Here is a 23,608-nt window from a genome sequence, read left to right as displayed (position 1 = left end):
AGCCCACTCTGTTGTAATTTCTTGTCTCTCAATTCCCCACTAGACCAAAAGAGTTGCAGATATTGCTTTTTGTTAGCTACAGTGTCTCTACTGCTTACCACAATGTCTGGTATGTAGTTAGCTATGAATAAATATATATTGCTTTTAACTGTGGGACAGACTGCTAGTCCAAACAGCCTTTGCTGACCAATAGGGGCTCCTATTAGTTGCAGCAGCTTTAGGTATCCATGAAGAAAAAGAGTTATTTACCATCAACCACAAGTCTACTGAATACAGTTCTTTCTATTATAAGGAGACATATTCTTAAACTCACCACACTATGTAAAGTCACACAATAAAGACCACAGGGCCTATTGGAAAAATGAAGCTAGGGGCACAACACTCAAAAACTTCATCAGTGACACATTTAAAAAAAAAGATGGGCTGGGCACAGTGGCTCACACCTGGAATCCCAGCACTTTGGGAGGCCAAGACAGGAGGATCAAGACCAGGATCAAGATTGAGCCCAGGAGTTCAAGACCAGTCCATGCAACACAGTGAGAGCCCATCTCTACAAAAAATTTAAAAAATTAGCCAGCCATGGTGGTGTGCACTGGTACTTCTACCTACTCGAGAGGCCGAGGCAGGAGGATCACTTGATCCCAGGAGTTCAAGGCTACAGTGAGCTATAATCATGCCACGCACTCCAGCCTGGGTGATAGAGTAAGACCCTGTCTCTAAAAAATAAATACAATAAAATGAAATTGGGCAGAAAGTTGTAATACCAGATGTGAATGGGTGTGGCTCGTAACACAAGTGGTGAACTGAAGTAGCTGATCGATGTTTGAGGTGTGTGCACGTGTGCATGTTGAGCTTTCTTAGCTCAGTTCAGCTGGGTTCAGTTTTCTGTGTTCACCTACTTTTTTGGAAGTGGAGTTACATGCAAGCAAACATGAAATTCACATTATTATCAGTTCCCTAATACATATGTCAATTGTCTTTGAACAATTTGTATTTCAAAACTAGCATTATAGCAGAACTAGTTGAATCTCTTTTCTGCCTGGCCTTGTGTCATGTGGTGAGAATACAGTGGCAAAAATAAGACTGCTGCTCTCAAGGAGTTCACAGTCTAATGGACACAGTGATCTAAACAGTTGTTGAAGGGTTGTTAAGGTAATTGCCTTAAGTCAATACCAGATACGATGGCAGCACAGAGAAAGAAGACTTTCACTCTTCCTGGGGGAGTCAGGGAAATCTCTGAATCATAGTAGTGGTTAAAAGTCTTGTGGAGTTTCCTGTGTACATGCACTGCTCTAAGCCTTAACCTCACAACAGTCATTTAAGGTGGGCAAAATTCTTTCTTCCATTTTACAAAAGAAACTAAGAGACAGACATTAACTTGGCCAAGGTCATATAGCTAGTAAATAGCAGAGTTAGGATACTAACTCAGTCTGGCTCTAGCATACTTGCTCTTAGCCACTACCTCAAAAATTGTAGCTGAGGTTTAGAACATGAGTTTTTAGAATAGTTGGAGCAAAATGCACCCATTCCTGGGAGAAGGAGTTCAGGAGATTTTGGGATTGGCAGGTGATCCTAGGGATTGCTGAATGGAGAGATGTACAAAGAGCTGTAATTATTTGGCAGTAAATGGTGAGCTGTCATCAGTTCAGGGAGGAGAGGAGTACTGAGCAGGTGGGAGCAGTGGGTTAGGAGCCATGAAGGAGAGGGTTAAGAAAAAGTGCTCTTGGCCTCCAGAGAACACTAATGGAACTTTTGGCTGTCTTGGACACTTGCTCTTTGTGCAAAGATTGTTTGTAAGATAAATTACAGAATCCATAAGCCCAAAAAGTCCAAATTTGAAGTCACTGGGTTCTTGGAAATCTACTGTGTTATGCATTTCCCATTCTCCAGTAATCCAAGATACACTGGGAGATATCATTGACTTCGTCTTTAGAAGATTCCTTGGTTAGTCTCCCAAGCTCCAGTTCGTACTTATAGAAGCTATCTAAGCACATCTTGGGAACCAACTGGCTGGTCTTTTCCTGTGACATTGACCATTAGAGGAGGGGATTTGACACCTGTGATCTGGGGGCTATATACCAGAGCCTGCTCCCCAGAGCAGGGTGTCAGCTCTCTGTGAGGAGTTGGGTGGGGTAGGGAGAGGGGAGGCTTGTTGGATTTCTTAGTTGCTGTTAGACTGACAAGAAAAATAGGATAGGAGGGTTCTGTCTGGAGACTGACTCTGGTTTTCCCACATTTTTGGCTAATGCAGCTACCACCAACCTCTATAGAATAGGGTTCTTAGATAACAGCTGGCTCCATGTGGGCCTGTTCTATTGTTTTTTGCTTAAAATGATCCATGAGCAAGAACACATATGAATAGCTTATCACTTTACATGATAGATTACAGATCAGAAATCTTGGGTCCGCGTGGTGTCGTACAGTGCTAAATCCTCTTCCAGAAACCTACTAAAGCAAACTCAATTGTCAAATCCCAATTCCTGGGTCAGTATGAGATCCTTTTGTGACTAATGGTAGCATAGTAGCCCAGGCTTCCTTCACTCAGTTTCAGGAGAGGTAGACTCTGTAAGATCAGGTTTGCCCTACCCTACGGAGATGTGGAAGGAGTCGTGGAACCACTATGCCCATTCTTCTAGTATTGGTTTTACTCCTCTACTTCATGCTTCCCAGCTCTTCCATGAGCAGGTCCTTAGTATTCCATAAAGCTCTGGAGCATTGGGCATCCCCAGTTCCTAGGAGGATAGTAGATGTGCTTGCATTGAGGTTGTAGATTTGAGAAGGGAAATGTTCTCCCTCTCCATCATAATAAGATCTTCCAGAAGTCAGGTTATGGTAGGGGTATGGAATAGATCACGTCTAGTTTTTAATTAAACCTCTTTTGATCTTGTCTACTCTCCTTATCCATGTCTCCTTCCTCTGCAATAGGGTCATTCCTTCCAATCCCAGAATCTTTGGAACTGACAGTAACTTTGACCATATATAGAAGTGACTCTATGCATGCCAAGGTTACAGTTGCCATCTTTGTTTCCAAGGCAACGCTATATCTGTAAAATTGGGTTAGGACCCTGATACTCTCTTAACTTAGCAAATCATTCTATTCCTTCAAGTGATGTTTTTTGACTAAGTCTCTCTGACCAGTAGTGGCTGAGGAGAACACTGTTGGGATGGTCTTCCAATGACTTTTAAAAATAGAAGACAAGTAGTTCCCTATAAGGGTTCTCTAGCATTTAGAAGAGGGCTTTTGAAGTGACTCACCTTGTTGAGACTGGGTTGAGGTTATTGCTCAAGAAATTAATGCCCTGATGTTGTTCTCTGAGGTAATAGATAACACTTTTATCTTTTCCCATGATTATCTCCCTCCCTCTGAATTCACATAGCATGGGTGACTCTTACAACCACCAAAAGTACGAATGTCATTCACAGAATTCAGCAATCATTGTTCAGAACTCATTATGTATCAAGCAAAGTACTGCAGATGGGTAAACAGCCTCTCTTATCATTACATTTGTTATGTTGGTGTCCCCCTACTAAATTCACATGTTCCAGCCGCAACCCCCAAGGTTATGGTATTTGCAAATGAGACCTTCAGGAGGTAATTAGGGTTAGATGAGGTCATGAGGGTGGGGCCCTCATGAATGGGATTAGTGTCTTTATAGGAAGGGGAAGAGAGAGAGATATATACTCTGTCTCTCTCCTCCCACACTGTGTGAGGACACAGTGAGAAGACAGCACGCTGTAAACAGTAAGAGAGTCCTCACTAGGAACCTAATCTGTTGGCAGCTTGATCCTAGGCTTGCTGACCTTCAGAACTATGAGGAAGAAATGTCTGCTGTTTAAGCCACCCAGTCTATGGTATTTTGTTATGGAAGCCTGAGCCAACTAAACATCCAAACAGCCACTAAGACCTATCTGCTTAAGAGCTGTGTATCTGACTCCTCTCTGTCTCCAGTGTAATATGACCTATTTTACACCTCAACCTTATTGTGGAATATTGCAGCAACCTCATGACTGATCCTCTGGTCTATAATGTACTTTTTTGTATTTTATTTTTTGTCATACTTTTGAGAAGTGACAAATAGATACAAAAGTGTAAAGAATAAGAACATGCACATGTATCAACACACCCAGAATTGACGGTTATTAACACTTTATCCTACTTGCTTCCAATTCCTTTTTAATAAAGACAATAACAATTACAGGTAAAAATGTATCTTTTTAATCCCCTGTAGTGTCTCATTCTCTCACCTTAGAAACAATAATTTATCATGAATTTTGAGTGTACTCTTCTGATTCAGTTTTTAATGCTTTTGCTATAATACTTGGTGCTTTTAAGTGTTTACATAAATTATTTACTACTGTATATAGCAAGTTAAGTTTTTGAGTTCCTTTTATGTGAATAAACAGATCTTTATTATCCCTTTGAATTGTTATATAGTTTTATAGCATATGATTATGCCAAATAGTTATCATTGATAGAGTTCAAATTGTTTCTGGTTATCTTGCTATGTATACTGCTATGGATATCTTTATACATGTCTCCATTTTCACATATGTGAAAGCTTCTCTTGCGCATATATCTAGAATTGGAATGGCTAGGTCATAAGGCATGTACATTTTAATCTTTAGCAGGTATTGTCAAATTGCTGTTCAAAATAGTTGTTCCAATTTGTATTCCCACTAGCAATTTTATGAAAGATCCTGTTTTTTTAAATGTCCTTGAAAACACTATATTATCAGACTCTTATGTTTTTATGAATCTGATTTATTTTTATTTTATTTTATGTATAGTTTCATTTGTCTTACAGAACATTTAAATTTTAGCTGAAAGCACATCAAGGACATGTGGTTTCTGTATATTATTTATTTTTTCTTACCCTGAAGTATACAGTATTATATATTTTCTTTTTATAGTGTATAGACCTTGACAACACTTAATATTGCCTCCCAATTTATGATGTATTGAACACTTACTGTGAGTGAGGCACTGGGCCAGGCACTTTATGCATACCATCTCATTCAATATAATATCCCTATGAAGTAGACACTATTATTGTTTCCATTTTACAGATGAAATAGCTGAGGCATAGGTGGCTTACTTCAGATCACAAAACTTCTAATGTGTCTTAATTTGAATTTAGGTCGGTGTGAGTTCAAAACAAGTTTTCTTAATGATTATGCAGTATCAGAGTTATACGGGCTTCATAAAACTAAACAGGTTAGTTTTCACTTTTCTCTCCTAGGTAATTTCATTTCTGCTCAGTCTGCATTTCCCCCTCCCTTCCCTAGACAATGCACCCTTCAGGGTTGAAGGAGCAGCCACATTGCTTTGCCTACAATCTGTCGGGAAATAAGATGGCTTTTCTCCTGACCTCTGAATTTATTTGAATATTTTTGCATCCACCCAAATAATTATCTTCTTTATCTTTTCCATTATAGCTTTTTGTCCATGATACAGCTAGGACTTTCTGCCTCCCCTTTGTAGTTGCTATTGTGAATTCTATGTCATACAAACCTCCCTGCCAAAGGTCTACAACCGTGATTTTCAGCTTCCCTAAAGAGTTAGTGAAAAGTTCTGTAATTTCCTGGCCAGCATCCTTTTTCTCCTCTCGCTTCTCTTGCATACTCACAGCAGTGTAAGACACTCTATAGATGTTGCTGTACTCCAAGTGTGTCACTGGCCAGGGCTGAGAATTTATTGCAAATGTCAGTTTTGTCCATTTTCACATTACTCAAGTCTGCAATGTGTCACTGCCACTTCCCATATTGGCCAACCACCTTTGTGTATGTGTTCCTAGCCCATCCTTCTTCATTTTTGTGTGGAGAAGGTAATATTATAGAGTTTTTTGGTAGTCTATGGAGCCTGAATATGGACTCCATAGACTCTTTAGTTCTGGCCAACATGTCATCACAGAGTTTTCTTCTTCATTTTGATGTTTGTTTCTTGTGCTTCATCTGTTGTCATGAAACCTCTCAGCTTTCTTCTTTCCTTGGGCCCTCACCACAACATCCTTGAAGAACTGCATTTACCTCATTTTGCAAATTTTGTTACATTTGACCATCACTGTGCTAAAATCATCCTACAGTCATATTCATACTATTCATATTTTTTGCTTTTCATCTTATTAGGTTGTTTGCTTTTTTCCAAATCATTTAAATATATTTTAAAATACTGTTTATTGTCTATGAAAATACAAATTTTGCAAATATTTACTGCAACCAAAATATAAAGATATGTAAAGAGAATTTTAATAATCTTTTCATCCTGTCCTCTCTCTAGCCTCTCCTCTACTACTAAGGTACTTTTTATTAACATCTTCTTATGCATCTTTTCACACCTTTCTCCATGCTCATATGTACTTATACAAACATAAATATTTTTAGTTTTTTTATTTTTATAATTTTGGAATCAAATAATATATATATTTTCCATAATTTCCTTTTAGTCATTCAATAAATAATGAGCACCTACTTTATACTGATACCATACTTAAATATTTAACAATAACATATTGCATACATTCTTTAGGTCAATAGATACAGCTGTTCTTTTTAAATACAGTTATGTGTTGTTTAGTGTTGTGGGTATGTTCTAAGAAATACCGGGCGCGGTGGCTCACGCCTGTAATCCCAGCACTTTGGGAGGCCGAGGCAGGTGGATCACGAGGTCAGGAGATCGAGACCATCGCGGCTAACATGGTGAAACCCCATCTCTACTAAAAATACAAAAAATTAGCCAGGCGTAGTGGTGGGCGCCTGTAGTCCCAGCTACTGGGGAGGCTGAGGCAGGAGAATGGCATGAACCCGGGAGGCGGAGCTTGCAGTGAGCCAAGATTGCACCACTGCACTCCAGCCTGGGCGACAGAGCCAGACTCCATCTCAAAAAAAAAATAAAAATAAAAAATAAATGCATCATTAGGTGATTTAGTTGTTTTGCGAACATCGTAGAGTGTACTTACACAAACCTAGGTGGTATAGCCTACTACACATCTAGGCTGTAGGGTATAGCCTACTGCTCCAAAGGTACACACCTGTATAGCATGTTACTGTACTAAATATAGCAGGGAGTGGTAACACAATGGTAAGTCTCTAAACATAGAAAAGGTAAAGCAAAAATATGACACTATAATCTTATGGGACCGTGATTGTATACATAATCTGTCTTTGATTGAAATGTCATTATGTAGGGCATGACTGTAGCCAATTTCACATACACATACATTTTTTATTATAGGTTACTATATATTCGCATGCAGTTGTAAGAAACAATACAGAGAAATTTCAGGTAATATTTGTCTAATTTCCCCCAATAATAATACCTTGCAAAACTCTAGTACAGTATCCACAACCAGTATAGTGACACTGGTAAAATCAAGACACAGAATAGTTGCAGCACTGCAAAGATCCCTCCTTTTGCCCTTTTATAGGCATATCTACCTGATTCCTTCCTTCCTACACCCCCAGTGATAACCCCTAGAAACCACTACTCTTTTCTTTTTTTTCCATTTCTGTAATTTTGTCATTTCAAGAATGTTATATAAATGAAATCATACAGTATGTAACCATTTGGAATTTTTTTGATTCAGTATATAAATAGTTCATTCATTTTACTACTGAGTGTTTTTTTTTTGTGTGTGTGGGATGGAGTTTTCACTCTTGTTGCCCATGCTGGAGTGCAGTGGCATGATCTCAGCTTACTGCAACCTCTGCCTCCCAGGTTCAAGCGAGTCTCCTGCCTGAGGCTCCCAAGTAGCTGGGATTACATGCATGTGCCACCACACCTGGCTAATTTTGTAGTTTTAGTAGAGACAGGGTTTCACCATATTGGCCAGGCTGGTCTCGAACTCTTGACCTAGGTGATCCACCCGCCTTGGCCTCCCAAAGTCCTGGGATTACAGGTGTGAGCCACCGTGCCTGGCCAAGTGGTATTTTATTGTATAAATATGCCTCAGTTTGTTTAACTGTTCATCTGTTGAAGGATATAGAGCATGTTTCCGGTTTTTGGCTAAGAGTAATAAAGCTTCAGTGAACTGTTGTATATGAGTTTTCTGTGGGAACATTATTTTAATTTTTCTGAGATAAATGCCCAAGGGTACAATTGCTGGGTTATATATAGTTGCATATTCAGATGTCTAGTTTTGTAAGAAACTGCCTGCTATAGACTGAATGTTTATGTCACCCCAAGTTTATATGTTAAAACCTAATTCCCAATGTGATGGTATTTGGCAATGGGCCTTTGGGAGGTGGTTATGTCATGAGAGCAGAACTCTCATGAATGGGATTAGTGCCCTTGTAAAAGAAACCCCAGAGAGCTCCCTTATCCCTTCTGCCATATGATGAAACAGTGAGAAGACAGCTAGCTATGAACCAGGAAGCTGCTTATTAGACACTAAATCTGCTGGTGCCTTCATCTTGGATTTCCCAGCCTTCAAAAGTGTGAGAAATAAATGTTAAAGTCACCCAGTCTATGATATTTTTGTTACAGCAGTCTGAGCTAAGATACCCAAACTATTTTATGAGTGGGTATACCATTTACATTCCTACCAACAATTTCCCATCTGTATGACTTTTATTTCTTTCTCTTATCTTATTGAAGTGGCCAGAAATTCCAGTATGATGTTGAACAAGATTGATGAATGGATATCTTTGTCATGTTCCTGACCTTACAGAAACAGCATTCCATTTTCACCATTAGTATGATATTAGCTGCAGGTATTTTTGTTAATGCTGTTTATCAAGTTATGGTAGTTCTCTGTTTCTACATTGCTAAGAGTTTTAGTTATGAATGGATATTGGGTTTTGACAAAAGTTTTTCCTGCTTCAATGGATATGATTTTATGATTTTTCTTCTTGAGCTTATTCATATGGTGAATTACACTGATTGATCGTTGAATGTTGAACCAACTTTACAAACCTGGAAAAAAATCTCACTTGGTTGTGGCGTATAATTTTTTAAAATACATTGTTGGTTTTAATTTGCTAATGTTGTTTTGAGGGTTGTTTACTGTATGGTCTTCATCTGATTTTGGTTTGGGGCAATATTGGCTGCTTGAGAAGTGTTTTCTAGTCTTCTATTTTCTGGAAAGAATTATGTAATAATTGGTGTTAATTCTTTAAAGTTCAGTAGAATTCTTCAATGAAACCATCTGGGCCTGGAGATTTCTTTTTTATTAATTAAAGACTCCATTCTAAAAATAGATATGAGGCTATTCTCAGATTATCTATTTTGTCTTGAGCTTAAAGAAAATTTGTGGGTCTTGATAAAATGGTCTATTTTTTCTAAACAGTCAAATTTGTGAACATAAAGTTGTTCATATTATTTCCTTATTTTCTGTGGTGATACTAGAATCTATAGTGAGATTCCCCAATTTTATTCCTCATATTGATGATTCGTATCTTCTCTTTATCTTTGTCAGTCTTGCTAGATGGCTTATTAATTTTAGTGATGTTTTGAAGAGCCAGCTTTTAATTTTATTGATTTTTTTATTTTTCCATTTTTCAATTTCTTTAATTTCTGCTCTTAACTTTATTACTTTCTTGTTTTTGTTTGCTTTGAGCTTATTTTTCTCTTTCTCCCCTAGTTTCTTGGGATAGGAAATTTGATTATTGATTTGAGACCTTTTCTTTTTTCTAATGTAGGCACTTAGTGCTAAAAATTCCTTTCAGCATTTCTTAAGCCACATTCCACCCATTTTTATATCTTGTAATTTCATTTCCATTCAGTTCTGTTTTTTAAAAAATTATTTTATGACTTTTTTGACCCATACTTTATTTAGAAGTCTATTATTTAATTTCCAATTATTTAGAGACTTTCTTGTTCTCCCTCTGTTATTGATTTGCAGTTTGATTCCAGTATTGTCAGGAACATAGTCTGTGTAATTTCACTTTTTGGTAGTTCTATATCCTTATTGATATTCTGTCTTGTAGCTCTGTTTTTATATATATATATATATATATTTTATTATACTTTAAGTTCTAGGGTACATGTACACAACGTGCAGGTTTGTTACATATGTATACATATGCCATGTTGGTGTGTTGCACCCATTAACTCATCATTCACATTAGGTATATCTCCTAAAGCTATCCCTCCCCCTTCCCCCCAACCCCACAACAGGCCCTGGTGTGTGATGTTCCCCTTCCTGTGTCCAAGTGTTCTCATTGTTCAGTTCCCACCTATGAGTGAGAAGATGCGGTGTTTGGTTTTTTTGTCCTTGCGATAGTTTGCTGAGAATGATGGTTTCCAGCTTCATCCATGTCCCTACAAAGGACATGAACTCATCCTTTTTTATGGCTGCATAGGGTTCCATGGTGTATATGTGCCACATTTTCTTAATCCAGTCTATCATTGTTGGACATTTGGGTTGGTTCCAAGTCTTTGCTATTGTGAATAGTGCTGCAATAAACATATATGTGCATGTGTCTTTATAGCAGCATGATTTATATTCCTTTGGGTATCTACCCAGTAATGGCATGGCTGGGTCAAATGGTATTTCTAGTTCTAGATCCCTGAGGAATCACCACACTGACTTCCACAATGATTGAACTAGTTTACAGTTCCACCAACAGTGTAAAAGTGTTCCTATTTCTCCACATCCTCTCTAGCACCTGTTGTTTCCTGACTTTTTAATGATCACCATTCTAACTGGTGTGAGATGATATCTCATTGTGGTTTTGATTTGCATTTCTCTGATGGCCAGTGATGATGAGCATTTTTTCATGTGTCTGTTGGCTGCATAAATGTCTTCTTTTGAGAAGTGTCTATTCATATCCTTTGCCCACTTTTTGATGGGGTTGTTTGTTTTTTTTCTTGTAAATTTGTTTGAGTTCTTTGTAGATTCTGGATATTAGCCCTTTGTCAGATGAGTAGATTGCAGAAATTTTCTCCCATTCTGTAGGTTGCCTGTTCACTCTGATGGTAGTTTCTTTTGCTGTGCAGAAGCACTTTAGTTTAATTAGATCCCATTTGTCAATTTTGGCTTTTGTTGCCATTGCTTTTGGTGTTTTAGACATGAAGTCCTCATCCATGCCTATGTCCTGAATGGTATTGCCTAGGTTTTCTTCTAGGGTTTTTAATGGTTTTAGGTCTAACATTTAATTCTTTAATCCATCTTGAATTAATTTTTCTATAAAGTGTAAGGAAGGGATCCAGTTTCAGCTTTCTACATATGGCTAGCCAGTTTTCCCAGCACCATTTGTTAAATAGGGAATCCTTTCCCCATTTCTTGTTTTTGTCAGGTTTGTAAAAAATCAGATAGTTGTAGATGTGTGGTTTTATTTCTGAGGGCTCTGTTCTGTTCCATTGGTCTTTATCTCTGTTTTGGTACCAGTATCATGCTGTTTTGGTTACTGTAGCCTTGTAGTATAGTTTGAAGTCAGGTAGTGTGATGCCTCCAGCTTTGTTCTTTTGGCTTAGGATTGACTTGGCAATGTGGGCTCTTTTTTGATTCCACATGAACTTTAAAGTAGTTCTTGTGCCATGGTTTTCAGCTCCATCAGGTCCTTTAAGGACTTATCTGCATTGGTTATTCTAGTTAGCAATTCGTCTAATCTTTTTTCAAGGTTTTTAACTTCTTTGTGATGGGTTCAAATTTCTTCCTTTAGCTTGGAGAAGTCTGATCGTCTGAAGCCTTCTTCTCTCAACTTGTCAAAGTCATTCTCCATCCAGCTTTGTTCCGTTGCTGGTGAGGAGCTGCGTTTATTTGGAGGAGGAGAGGCACTCTGATTTTTAGAATTTTCAGTTTTTCTGTTCTGTTTTTTCCCCATCTTTGTGGTTTTATCTACCTTTGGACTTTGATGATGGTGACATACAGATGAGGTTTTGGTGTGGATGTGCTTTCTGTTTGTTAGTTTTCCTTTTAACAGTCAGGACCTTCAGATGCAGGTCTGTTGGAGTTTGCTGGAGGTCCACTCCGACCCTGTTTGCCTGGGTATCAGCAGCAGAGGCTGCAGAACAGTGAATATTGCTGAACAGCAAATGTTGCTGTCTGATCATTCCTCTGGAGGTTTCATCTCAGAGGGGTACCCGGCCGTGTGAGGTGTCAGTCTGCCCCTATTGGGGGGTGCCTCCCAGATAGGCTACTCGGGGGTCAGGGACCCACTTGAGAAGGCAATCTGTCCGTTCTCAGATCTCAAACTCCATGCTGGGAGAACCACTACTCTCTTCAAAGCTGTCAGACAGGGACATTTAAGTCTGCAGAGGTTTCTGCTGCCTTTTGTTTGGCTATGCCCTGCCCCCAGAGGTGGAGTCTACAGAGGCAGGCAGGCCTCCTTGAGCTATGGTGGGCTCCACCCAGTTCAAGCTTCCTAGAGGCTTTGTTTACTTACTCAAGCCTCAGCAATGGTGGGCACCCCTCCCTCAGCCTCGCTGCTGCCTTGCAGTTCGATCTCAGACTGCTGTGCTAGCAATAAGCGAGGCTCTGTGGGTGTGGGACCCTCCAAGCCAGGCACGGGATATGATCTCCTGGTGTGCCATTTGCTAAGACCACTGGAAGAGTGCAGTATTAGGGTGGGAGTGACCCGATTTTCAGGTGCTGTCTGTCACAGCTTTGCTTGGCTATGAAAGGGAATTCCCTGACCCCTTGCGCTTCCCGGGTGAGGTGATGCCTCGCCCTGCTTCAGCTCACACTTGATGTGCTGCACCCACCGTCCTGCACCCATTATCTGACAAGCCCCAGTGAGATGAACCCAGTACCTCAGTTGGAAATGCAGAAATCACCTGTCTTCTGCATTGCTCGCACTGGGAGTTGTAGACGGGAGCTGTTCCTATTCAGCCATCTTGGAACCCTGTAGTTCTGTTATGAGTTGCTGAGATAGAACTTCAACTGCAAGGTGGCTTTTGAGGTCCCAAATTTTAATTGTGGATTTGTCTATTTCTCCTTTCAGTTATTTCAATTTTTGCTTCTGAAAATGTTTTGAGACTCTGTTGTTTGAAGCCTACATACTTGAGATTATATCTTCATGGTGAATTTATTACTTTATCATTTTGTAATGTGTGACTTTATCACTAGTAATTTTCTTTGCCCTGAAGTCCACTTTATCTGAAATATTAGCATTCTTGCTTTCTTTTTGGATAAATAGTTGCATGATACATTTTTTGCAAACTTCTATTTTCAACCTACCTACGTCATTGAATTTGAAGTTAATTCTTGTAAACATTATATAGTTGGATCATGTTTTATTTTTCCACTTTGCCAATCTGTTTTTTAATTGGTGTATTTAAACCATTACAGTTATGGCAACTATTAATATGTTACGGTTTACCTACCATTTTATTGTTTTCTCTTTGTTTCTTCTGTGTCTTATTCCTCTGTTTCTGTTTTCTTCCATTTCTGTGGGTTACTTGAATATTTTTAGGATTTCCTCTTGATTTATTTATAGCACCAGTCCTCACCCGTTTTTTGGCACCAGGGACCAGTTTTGTGGAAGACAATTTTTCCACAGACAGGGGAAGGGCGGGTAGTTTCAGGATGAAACTGTTTCACCTTAGATCATCAGGCATTAGATTCTCATAAAGAGCACGCAACCTAAGTCCCTCACATGCTCAGTTCTCAATAGGATTCAGGCTCCTGTGAGACTGTAATGTGTGGCAGATCTGACAGGAGGCAGAGCTCAGGCGGTAATGCTTGCTTGCCTGCCTCCCACCTCCTTCTGTGTGGCCTGGCTCCTAACAGGCCACAGGACCCCTGATTTATAGTGTTTTTCAGTGTATTGCTTTGTCTAGTTTTCTTAGTGATTGGTTTGTGTATTAAAATATACATATGTGACTCATCATAGTCTGCTAGTATCAATATTTTACTTTTGTGGAAACTTTACTTTTATTTAAGTTCCCTTACTCTTCCCACTTTTAAATATCTTGTCTTTACTATCATATGGTTTATAATTTGTTTTAATTATTGCATATATTATAAAGAACTGATGAGAAGAATTTACTCATATTTCTGCTCTTTCCATTGCTGTTTATTCTTTACTAATACCCCCAAAAGTCCTTTGGACAGTTGCAGACACCTATGTAACTTACACTCACCTCAGAATGTAGAATATTTTCATCAAAGAAATGTCCTCTGGTTCTTCCCACCACAGAGACAATTGCTATTCTTATTTCTACACTGTAGACTAGGTTTTATATGTTGTAGAACCTCATATAAATGCAATCCTACAGCATGTAGACTTTTGTATCTGGATTCTTTCACTTGACATAAAGATCTTGAGTTTAGTCTGTATTGTTGCATGTTTTAGTAGTTTGCTCATTTTAATTGCTGAATAATATTTCATGGTATGAATATATCACAATTGGTTTGTCCATTCTCCTGTTGGTGGACATTTCTTTTTTTTCTCAATTTTTGGTTATTATAAATAAAGCCACTATAATTTGTGTATAAGACTTTTTGTGTATTTTTTTTTTAGTAAATATCTAACGCTGGTATTCTATCCCCTTTTCCACATTGTTGGATTCCTAGCTATTTCATTGCTCCAAAAGTTACAAGATGATTTGGGATGAATTATTCTCCTCCCAACACTGTTGGAGCACTTTAATTAAATGCTCATAGAAGGTAAATTTGCTTTTTTCTTCAGTTTTCTATTATGGTAAAATATACATATCATAAAATTTACCATGTTGACCATTTTTTAATTGTATAGTTCAGTGAGATTAAGTACATCTATATTGTGCAACCATCACCACAATCCATTTCCAGAGCTCTTTTCATCTTGTAAAACTAAACCTCTATACCTACTAAGCAATGACTCCCCATTCCCTTTCCCCTAAGTCCCTGGTAACCACCATTCTACTTTCTGTCTCAATGATTTTCACTACTGTAAATAGCTCATGTAAGTGGAATTGTATGATTCCACTTGTCTTTTTGTGACTGGCTAATTTCACTTAGTACCATGTTTTCAAGGCTCATCCATATTGTTGCATATGTCAGAATTTCTGTCCCTTTTAAAGCTGAATAATATTCCATTGCATGTATATATAATATTTTGCTTACCTATTCATCTGTCGATGGACACAGTTCCCTCCGTGTTTTAGCGATTATGAAAAATGCTGCTGTGAACATGGTTGTACACTTATCTTTTCAGGACTTGGCTTTCAATTCTTTTAAATATATGCCTAGAAGTAGAATTGCTATATCATATGATAATTGTATTTTTAAGTTTTTGAGGAACCACTATTCTGCTTTCCACAGTGATTGTATCATTTTACATTCCCTCCAACAGTGCACTGGGCTCCAATGTCTGCAAATCCTGGCAAAAACTTACTTTCTGTTTTTAAATTTAAATTTTAGATTTTTTATGGTAGCCATCCTAATAGGTGTTAGGTGTGCATTGTGATTTTTGATTTGCATTTCCCTGATAATTAGTGATGTTGAGCATCTTTTTCTGTGCTTATAAATTTTTTTTTGAATGGTGCAAAAATTTTAATCAATCTTCATTTATTCTGTTTTTTCTTCAACTTATCTTCAGTGATTGACCCTGTAGGGTTGCTTCAAAATTACTCCTCCAAAATTATAGTTTCTGAAGAATTAATGAGTGTTTTCAGACTGAGTCAGAACACTTTGACATGTTCACTTGAGGGCTTTTGTCTTTCTCCTTATCAGCTACTTAGTCTTTCTAAGCCTCCATTTTCTCATCTGCAAAATGGATATATAATAATAGTGCCCTTTCTCATTGGGTTGTTCTGATAATTAAATGAGTTAATTTATGTTAAAAACAACATAGTGACAGGGATATAGTAATCGATCAACAGATGTTAGCTGTTATTATGTTATTTTATTGTTGAGATTTCTGTCATTGCTCTATGCTGTGTCTTCTAATACTTTATGTGCTTTCTGTCTGGAGCTACTAATTATCCCTAGAGTTAGGTTCCCTATTGGCACTAGGGGAAGTGTTTTTGTGTCTCCTTTTGTTCATTGACCCCATGCTTAATGATCCCAGGGGTGACTCTGACACCTGCCTCCAGAAGAAGGAAGCATGTAGCTTCTCAGTCTGCAGATACAAGGGTCCTGTACAGGGCGGGAACAGTGACATCTCCTCATGCCAACATGAACAGTCTCCAGCTTTCTCTTTTCTTTTCATTCTTCTTTCCTCAGAATAAGCAAAGTGAGTTTTTTTTTTCAGCTCTTCCCTACCATTTTCTTAATCCTTCAGCTGATATTGTGATACAGTAGGTGAGTTTGAGAGCATTGATGGTGGCAGAGGGAGGGACTGGCAGGTGTGTGTGTGAGAGAGAGAGAGAGAGAGAGAAACAGAGAGAGAGAGAGAGAGAAACAGAGAGAAAGAGAGAGAGAGCGTGTGTGTTTGTGTATTTAGGGGTATCTGTAAAGGACAAAGGCTGCAGTTGTGAAGAAGGAAATGGGTATGTGGGAGAAAGATAAGGGGTCAGTGAGACAAAGGATGAGAGAGGGATTGCAGCATGACAGAGCATAGAGTGGGGAGTGTTGGCATTGGGAGATACATCAGTGGGTTTAGGTGGTAGACACTGATGAGAGATGGGAATAGGAATGCAGAGAGGGGCCAGGAAAAGCACCAGGAGCACGTGAGAAAGACAAAACTTCCTGTTTAAGGGTTTGGGGGCAGTTTTTAGAGCCGTCAGAATCAGACTTTACCAGGGAAGGGTATATTAGTGGGTGCTATTCATAAAAATGCCTTGGGTTTGATCAATACCTTGTTTTGGGGAAACAAGCAAAGCTACTGGAGAAAGATTAATTCACTAATTCCATGGCTTATTTTTTTCAAATATTTCCTAAGAACCTACAATGTGTCAGGCTCTGTACTTACTGCTATGAGCTCCTCAGTCTCAAAGTCTTAAGGAAACTTTCTTTTGGTAATCTGGGTGTCAGATGTGTCTAAACTTGAAAAATCCTCTTTCTTCTTCTTTTTTTTTTTTTTTTTTTTTTTTTGTCCTGCATCTTGTAGAACAGATATAGACATTGGGAAGGAAGAGCTTTGGAGCTGGGGTTCTCCACATTTTTGCTACTACATCACAAGAACATAGAAGATATTTACACATGATACATCACCATATGCTTACTCAAGTTTTGACAAAATACCCAAAATGTTTATAGATAGTAAAACAAATGGATAGGTGGGAATTTTTCTCAAGATGTTTATTCATTACAAAAGTAAATCATGCTGGTTGCCAGAGTCTTGAGGTTCAAGGGTGATTAGAGAGATGTTGGTCAAATGAAAAAACAATACAATTAGGAGGAATACGTTTAAAAAATCTATTGAACATCATGCTGACTATAGTTAATAACAATATATTATATACTTGAAAATTGCTAAGAGAGTAGATTTTAAGTGTTTTAACAACAAAAAATAAATATGTGAGGTAATAAGCATGAATTGGCTTGATTTAGCCATTCCACAATGTATACATTTATCAAAACATCATGCTGTACAACATAAATGTATACCATTTTTATTTGTCAGCTAAAAAATAAGTAATTAAAAAACCATGAGTTACTATTAAGGGTTGTCTGAATTAAGGGAATTTTAGTGCCTCTGCATCATGGATAGCACTGGCTTTAGATTATGAAAACATCTTCTTACATGCTGGCTTTAAGTGCACGTGGGCAAGAGTGAGCTTATTAAAGGTATAAATCCTTATTTTCCCCAATATATTAGAAGGGTAAATAATTTATAAATTTTGAGACCTTATATGTTATTAGAAACAAATTTCTTATGACACATATTATAACAAAGCCTGCAATATATTGTGCTGCAAACAGAGACCAGTCTTACAAGCAGAGGGCAGTGGGGTAGTGAGGTTTGCAGCTGTTTTATCCATTAGGGACATGGCTATAGTGTACAGAGACTGTGCATTTTGAAGAACCTAAGATTTGTGAAAAATACTTGACATCTAAAATGTACATAACAAGGAAAATGGCAAAGTGAAATTAATACTTGTATAAATAAATATCTAGATAATACAACTCAGCAAAAAGGTAACTCAACTCCTGTATAGTTACGTAAAAATTATATCACAGTGGTTTGTGAACACATTTGAATACATCGTTATGATGGAAGGAGAGTCTTCTGAATTGAGATTGCATAAAGACATAAAAGACCTTTATATAACCCCTAAAGAGGAAATAGTTATTACCAAAAAATAGAGCTGGTTAGGCAGTCTGGTCAGGAGCTGTGGAGAAGTGGCTCCATTTCACCTTTAAAGTGTGGACCAAATCTTCTCTATGATTCCCACTTCCAAATCTCCTTAATTCTACAGTTGAAGCTGACTCCCATTGCTCTGCGATGTTCCTGAGGCTTCTGTAAATGATGGAGATAATTTCTCTTTGTATTGAGACAGGTGGGTGTTTTTCAGAGCATTTGCAGGAAGACTGCCAGGTAGTCCTCACCCAAGCTAAGTCCATCAGTAGTGGATATGCCTGGTGCACCACCCAAAGCCCTTGGGTCTGGTTTTTGAGACACCAGGTTCATCTGAGAGATCTGGTCTCAGGTTATTTTCCTTTCATTGGGCACTTCCTTCATTCCTTTTCCTCCTCTTTCTTCCTGGGAAAGGAGTTTCCTTTGGTTATATTTGGATGAAGAATAAGACTTTAATGTGGCTAAATATTCATTAAGGTGTTTTGCCTACTGGAAAAAATACAAGAGAATGATGGCCAAACAGAGGTAATAATAATGATGATGATGATGATATAAACAAGAATAATAGCCTACTTTTCTGAGCAGTCAATACAAACTTATTTAATCCCCACAATTACCACATGAAGTTTTTTTGTTATCCACATCTTACAAATAGAAAAACTGAGGCATGCAGAAGTAAAGTGACTTGCCCAAGATCTAGTTAGTTAGGGAAGAACTGGGAAATGAATGCAGAAAGTCTGGCTCCGGAACTTAATATCTACACCTTCTTTGTTGTGTTCTTTCCCAGCTAGCTTGGCTCCGGCCCCATCTCTACTATTCTGGCTCTTTTTTTTCTCGCTCAGCTGGATGTTCGCTTGGGAGCTCTGGGAGGTACTTCTGGGAGATGTTGGATATTCCTCTTTTTGCCGGTGAGTTTCCTTTCTTCTCACCCTTAACTCTTTCCTAAATGAGGCTTGAACGCTCCAAAGGTGCTTGACAGAGAAGCAGCAGGGCTTTGATGGAGCTCTAAGAAGCCACTGAATAAAATGAAAGTCCTTCTTTCCATGGGCCGTAACCTCCTTTCCAGGACCTCATTAACAGCCATCTAGGCCTCATTACCCCTCTCTCCACCCTGCCTTTGGTATCTCACTGTTGGAGTGATAAAACATCACAGAGTCATAAGCAGAGAGCAGAGTTGTTTTGATGAGGACATATATCAGGTGTCTTACTGTTTTATTGAGAAGGAATATGTTAATAACTGGAGGGGTTGGGAAAGTTGTGAGAAAATAAATGTCCAATAAATTTCCTCCTAAGGAAAATGAATGTGTTTTTTGCTGGGGCTTTTGCTTGTATAAATTTGAGTTCAATACTTTAAAATAGAGCCAGAGCAATGCTACTAATGACTTCTTCTCTGTGCTCATTCCAGCAAAGCTCAGCCTCTCTTCTAAGTAGAAGTTGAACATATATATATATACACAAGCACATATATATACATATATGTGTACACATAATATGTATTTTATATATACACATATAAAAATATATGTGTATATATGTATATATATACACGTATATATATGTATATATATACACATATAAAAATATATGTGTATATATGTATATATATACACGTATATATATACTTTAAAGAGACAGAGTCTTGCTCAGTCACCTAGGCTGGAGTGCAGTGGTGCCATCATAGCTCACTCACTGCAGCGCCAAACTCCTGGGCTCAAGAGATCCTCCTGCCTCCGCCTCCAAGTAGCTGGGACTACAGGTGCGTGCCACCATTCCCGGCTAATTTTTAAATTGTTTTGTAGCGACAGGGTCTTGCTATGTTACCTAGGCAGGTCTTGAATACCTGGCCTCAAGCGATCCTCCCATTTTGGCCTCCCAAACTTCTGGGATTATACGCATGAGACACTGGGCCTGGCCCCAATATTTAAAATATACTGGCTTGAATGATATCAAATTATTAGCCTGCCTGTGGCCTTTACTTGTCTAGATCTGGCTCTATTCCCTTCCTTGTATCCATCTGGAGTCCCATTGCTCCCTCCCCACAGCCCACCGTGCTCTGAGCAAGTTCATTTGCATAGAGGCAGAGGGATGGACTAATAAACTGAGGATTTTATTCCTTTGCATCTCTTCTTTGGGGCCCTCTGAATACCATTATCAGAAGATCAATCTAGTGTTTATTTGGTACGTTTATAGTTCTGATTCTCTCTTTACTGTCTCTGTGGTCCCTTTTCTTCATGTTCCCTTCTAGATTCTTAATCATACACTCTTTCCCTAGTCCTAATAGCTGACAGATAGTTCAGAACTTTAGAAGGAAACAAATATTACCTGAGTGGCAGGAGAGCCAAGAAGGGCTCTATACTTAATCCTTTTTGGCAGCAGGGAAACATGGTTCTTTCTGAGGGTTAGGGAACAGTGGGGTGGGAAGAACGGCAGTATTAGTGGAGTCAGCAGGGGTTACAGGTGGGCAATATATTGATTTCTTTTGCTCAGAATCGTTTTCCTGGGGGACTTCTACAGATAAGGAAGCCCAGACACAACCAAGAGGCTCCTGTATAGAACTATTCGGGGAGGAGCATGAGAAGTCCATGAGGAGCCGGTGATGAAAATTGCCTGTCTCAGCTTCATTGGCTGCCCCATTGCTCACTGCATTAGGGAAGATATGAATCTGGATCAGAGTGGAGAAATGTACCCCTCTAGGCTTCCTCTGGATTCCCACTTGATACTCTACTTCCTTGCACAAGGGGCCAGAAGTGCAAGTGTCCTGTGAAATGTTCAAGGCAACAGCCAGATAAACTTAATAGGATTAAATATAACCAAGTTAAAATATAGTTTAGTTATTAGTTTTTTGGGAAGGAGATATATTGCTATGAACACAGACCATTACAAAGTGCTATGTCTTAAGGAGTTATTTTAAGGTTACAATTTTGTTAAACAGAAGTAGAAGGGGAAGGAAATTAAAGGTAAATGCAGAACAAAATCTTGGGGAAAGGGACAAGTACAACACAGGTAGGTGGAAAATGCTGCTTGTGTGGAAATAGTAGAATGAGGTCAGAAAGGGAGGGTGAGGCCAAACTCTGGGGGCAGGGTGGTTGGAGGCAGGTGCTGCCACTTCTGTTCATACTTGAAGCATTATTGCCACAGAAGCTCTATCTGCAAAGGAAGCACCATGAGCCAGAAGCCATTCCTACACCAAGTGAACATTCTCTGGGAGTACTTGCCGCTGGAGAGTCCAGCAATTTAGAAACCCATGCTGTCTTTTATGATATTTATACATATTCAGGAGTGCTTTCTGTTTCTATCACTTTCAGCAGACTCATCAGCTTCTAAGTCATTATAGAGAGGACCATAAAGTGCATCATGAGTCACACCAACGTTATCATCTTCCATCCTGCAGTTTTTGTCCTACTTGGCATCCCTGGGTTGGAGGCTTATCACATTTGGCTGTCAATACCTCTTTGCCTCATTTACATCACTGCAGTCCTGGGAAACAGCATCCTGACAGTGGTTATTGTCATGGAACATAACCTTCATGAGCCCATGTATTTCTTCCTCTCCATGCTGGCCGTCACGGACATCCTGCTGTCTACCACCACTGTGCCCAAGGCCCTAGCCATCTTTTGGCTCCATGCACATAACATTGCTTTTGATGCCTGTGTCACCCAAGTCTTCTTTGTCCATATGATGTTTGTGGGGGAGTCAGCTATTCTGTTAGCCATGGCCTTTGACCACTTTGTGGCCATTTGTGCCCCACTGAGATATACAACTGTGCTAACATGGCCTGTTCTGGGAAGGATTGCTCTGGCCATCATCTCCTGAAGCTTCTGCATCATCTTCCCTGTCATATTCTTGCTGAAGTGGCTGCCCTTCTGCCGAACCAACATTGTTCCTCATTCCTACTGTGAGCATATTGGAGTGGCTCGTTCAGCCTGTGCTGACATCACTGTTAACATCTGGTATGGCTTCTCAGTGCCCATTGTCATGGTCATCTTGGATGTGATCCTCATCACTGTGTCTTACTCACTGATCCTCCGAGCAGTGTTTCGTTTGCCTTCCCAGGATGCTCGGCACAAGGCCCTCAGCACTTGTGGCTCCCACCTCTGTGTCATCCTTATGTTTTATGTTCCATCCTTCTTTACCTTATTGACCCACCATTTTGGGCGTAATATTCCTCAACATGTCCATATCTTGCTGGCCAGTCATTATGTGGTGGTGCCACTGATGCTGAACCGCATTGTCTATGGTGTGAAGACTAAGCACATACGTGAGGGTGTAGCCCACCCCGGTTCTTTGACATCAAGACTTGGTGATGTTCCTCCCCTCTGGGCTGATGGATCCTCATGAATCTTCATGTCCAGCTCCCTCAAGGAAGCTAGAAGTGAAATGCAGAGATTTCCTGGACTGAGAAGGCTTTTCTTCCTCTTCTTTCTATTTCATCCTCATCCCCCCACTTTTCTTTTTTTTCTCATAATTCTTCCTTCTTCTCTTATTTGTTTTCTCTAACCTCTTTACACATTCCTCCGTACAACCCAGAAATAATGACTAAACGTACATGCCTTTGATATGAGGCTTTGGTACCCTCAGTAGACTGGATAGATACCAGAAGCACAAGGATCTGAACACCACATGAAATGAGGTTATAAAGAAGTGGATAAAAATAATTTTATATTTACCATTTTAAGGGGTTTTAATTTTTTTTTAAATCCCAAATGTACATTGATTATTTGTACAGAATCAAGTGGCCTGCCACCCACTACCACAATGGCAGGTGAGTTTGAGGAAGAGCCATGGATGACCTTTGGTCATCTGGAAAAACTTCCTCTCCTTCAAATTTTAGTTCAAGAACTGCCTTCCCTGAGAAGTCTTTTCTAATTTCTCCAGGCAAGCCAAGGGTCCTATCTTTGCATGTCTAGTGTATCTTGTACAAATCTCCAAATGTGCATAATAAATTGTAGTGTAATGAGTTGTTCATTTATTTGTACCCGCAATTGACTGCAAACTCCTTGAAATCAGAAGAGTGTATATTATTCATATTTGTATCCCCAATGCATTACAATATGCCTGACGCATACTACATTTTTGAAAAATGAATGGGAGCACAATTATCTCCTTGAGGTCAGAACAGGCATCTCTGTGGTACACTGAAATGACCAGCTAAATTAGTTCACACAACTAGTGATTAGTAAATCAACTCCTCATGAAGGCAGTTTGGCATAATTGAGCCAAATCAACTGCTGATTTGCAGTACTTCTCTCTGCTGTAACTCAGGGACCAGGGAAAAGACAAAGTAGGAGGAAACAGGGTACTCTTGACTCTCTCTTATATCTAGTTTTTGACCAGACCCAGAATTAGGAATTATAGTACATTGTTCATGGCCAGGTTGGCAAAATTGGAGTACTCTCTTGGGATTCACAGTCTCAACCCTCATTCTTTCATGCTTTTCCAGAAAAGGTCATGTACACTCATTTCTTTAGCCACCACCAACACTAATGAGTCCCATATCCCTGTC

At 39.1% G+C, this 23,608-nt stretch overlaps 1 pseudogene; it reads left to right on the top strand.

Annotated features, from left to right (window-relative positions):
* The first annotated feature begins 21,459 nt into the window (after positions 1-21,459).
* Positions 21,460-22,430, top strand: LOC100594984 (annotated as a pseudogene).
* The last annotated feature ends 1,178 nt before the right edge of the window (positions 22,431-23,608 follow it).

This window comes from Nomascus leucogenys, chromosome 15, assembly GCF_006542625.1.
Source record: "Nomascus leucogenys isolate Asia chromosome 15, Asia_NLE_v1, whole genome shotgun sequence".
NCBI lineage: Eukaryota > Metazoa > Chordata > Mammalia > Primates > Hylobatidae > Nomascus > Nomascus leucogenys.
This window is presented reverse-complemented; position numbering and strand designations above follow the sequence as displayed.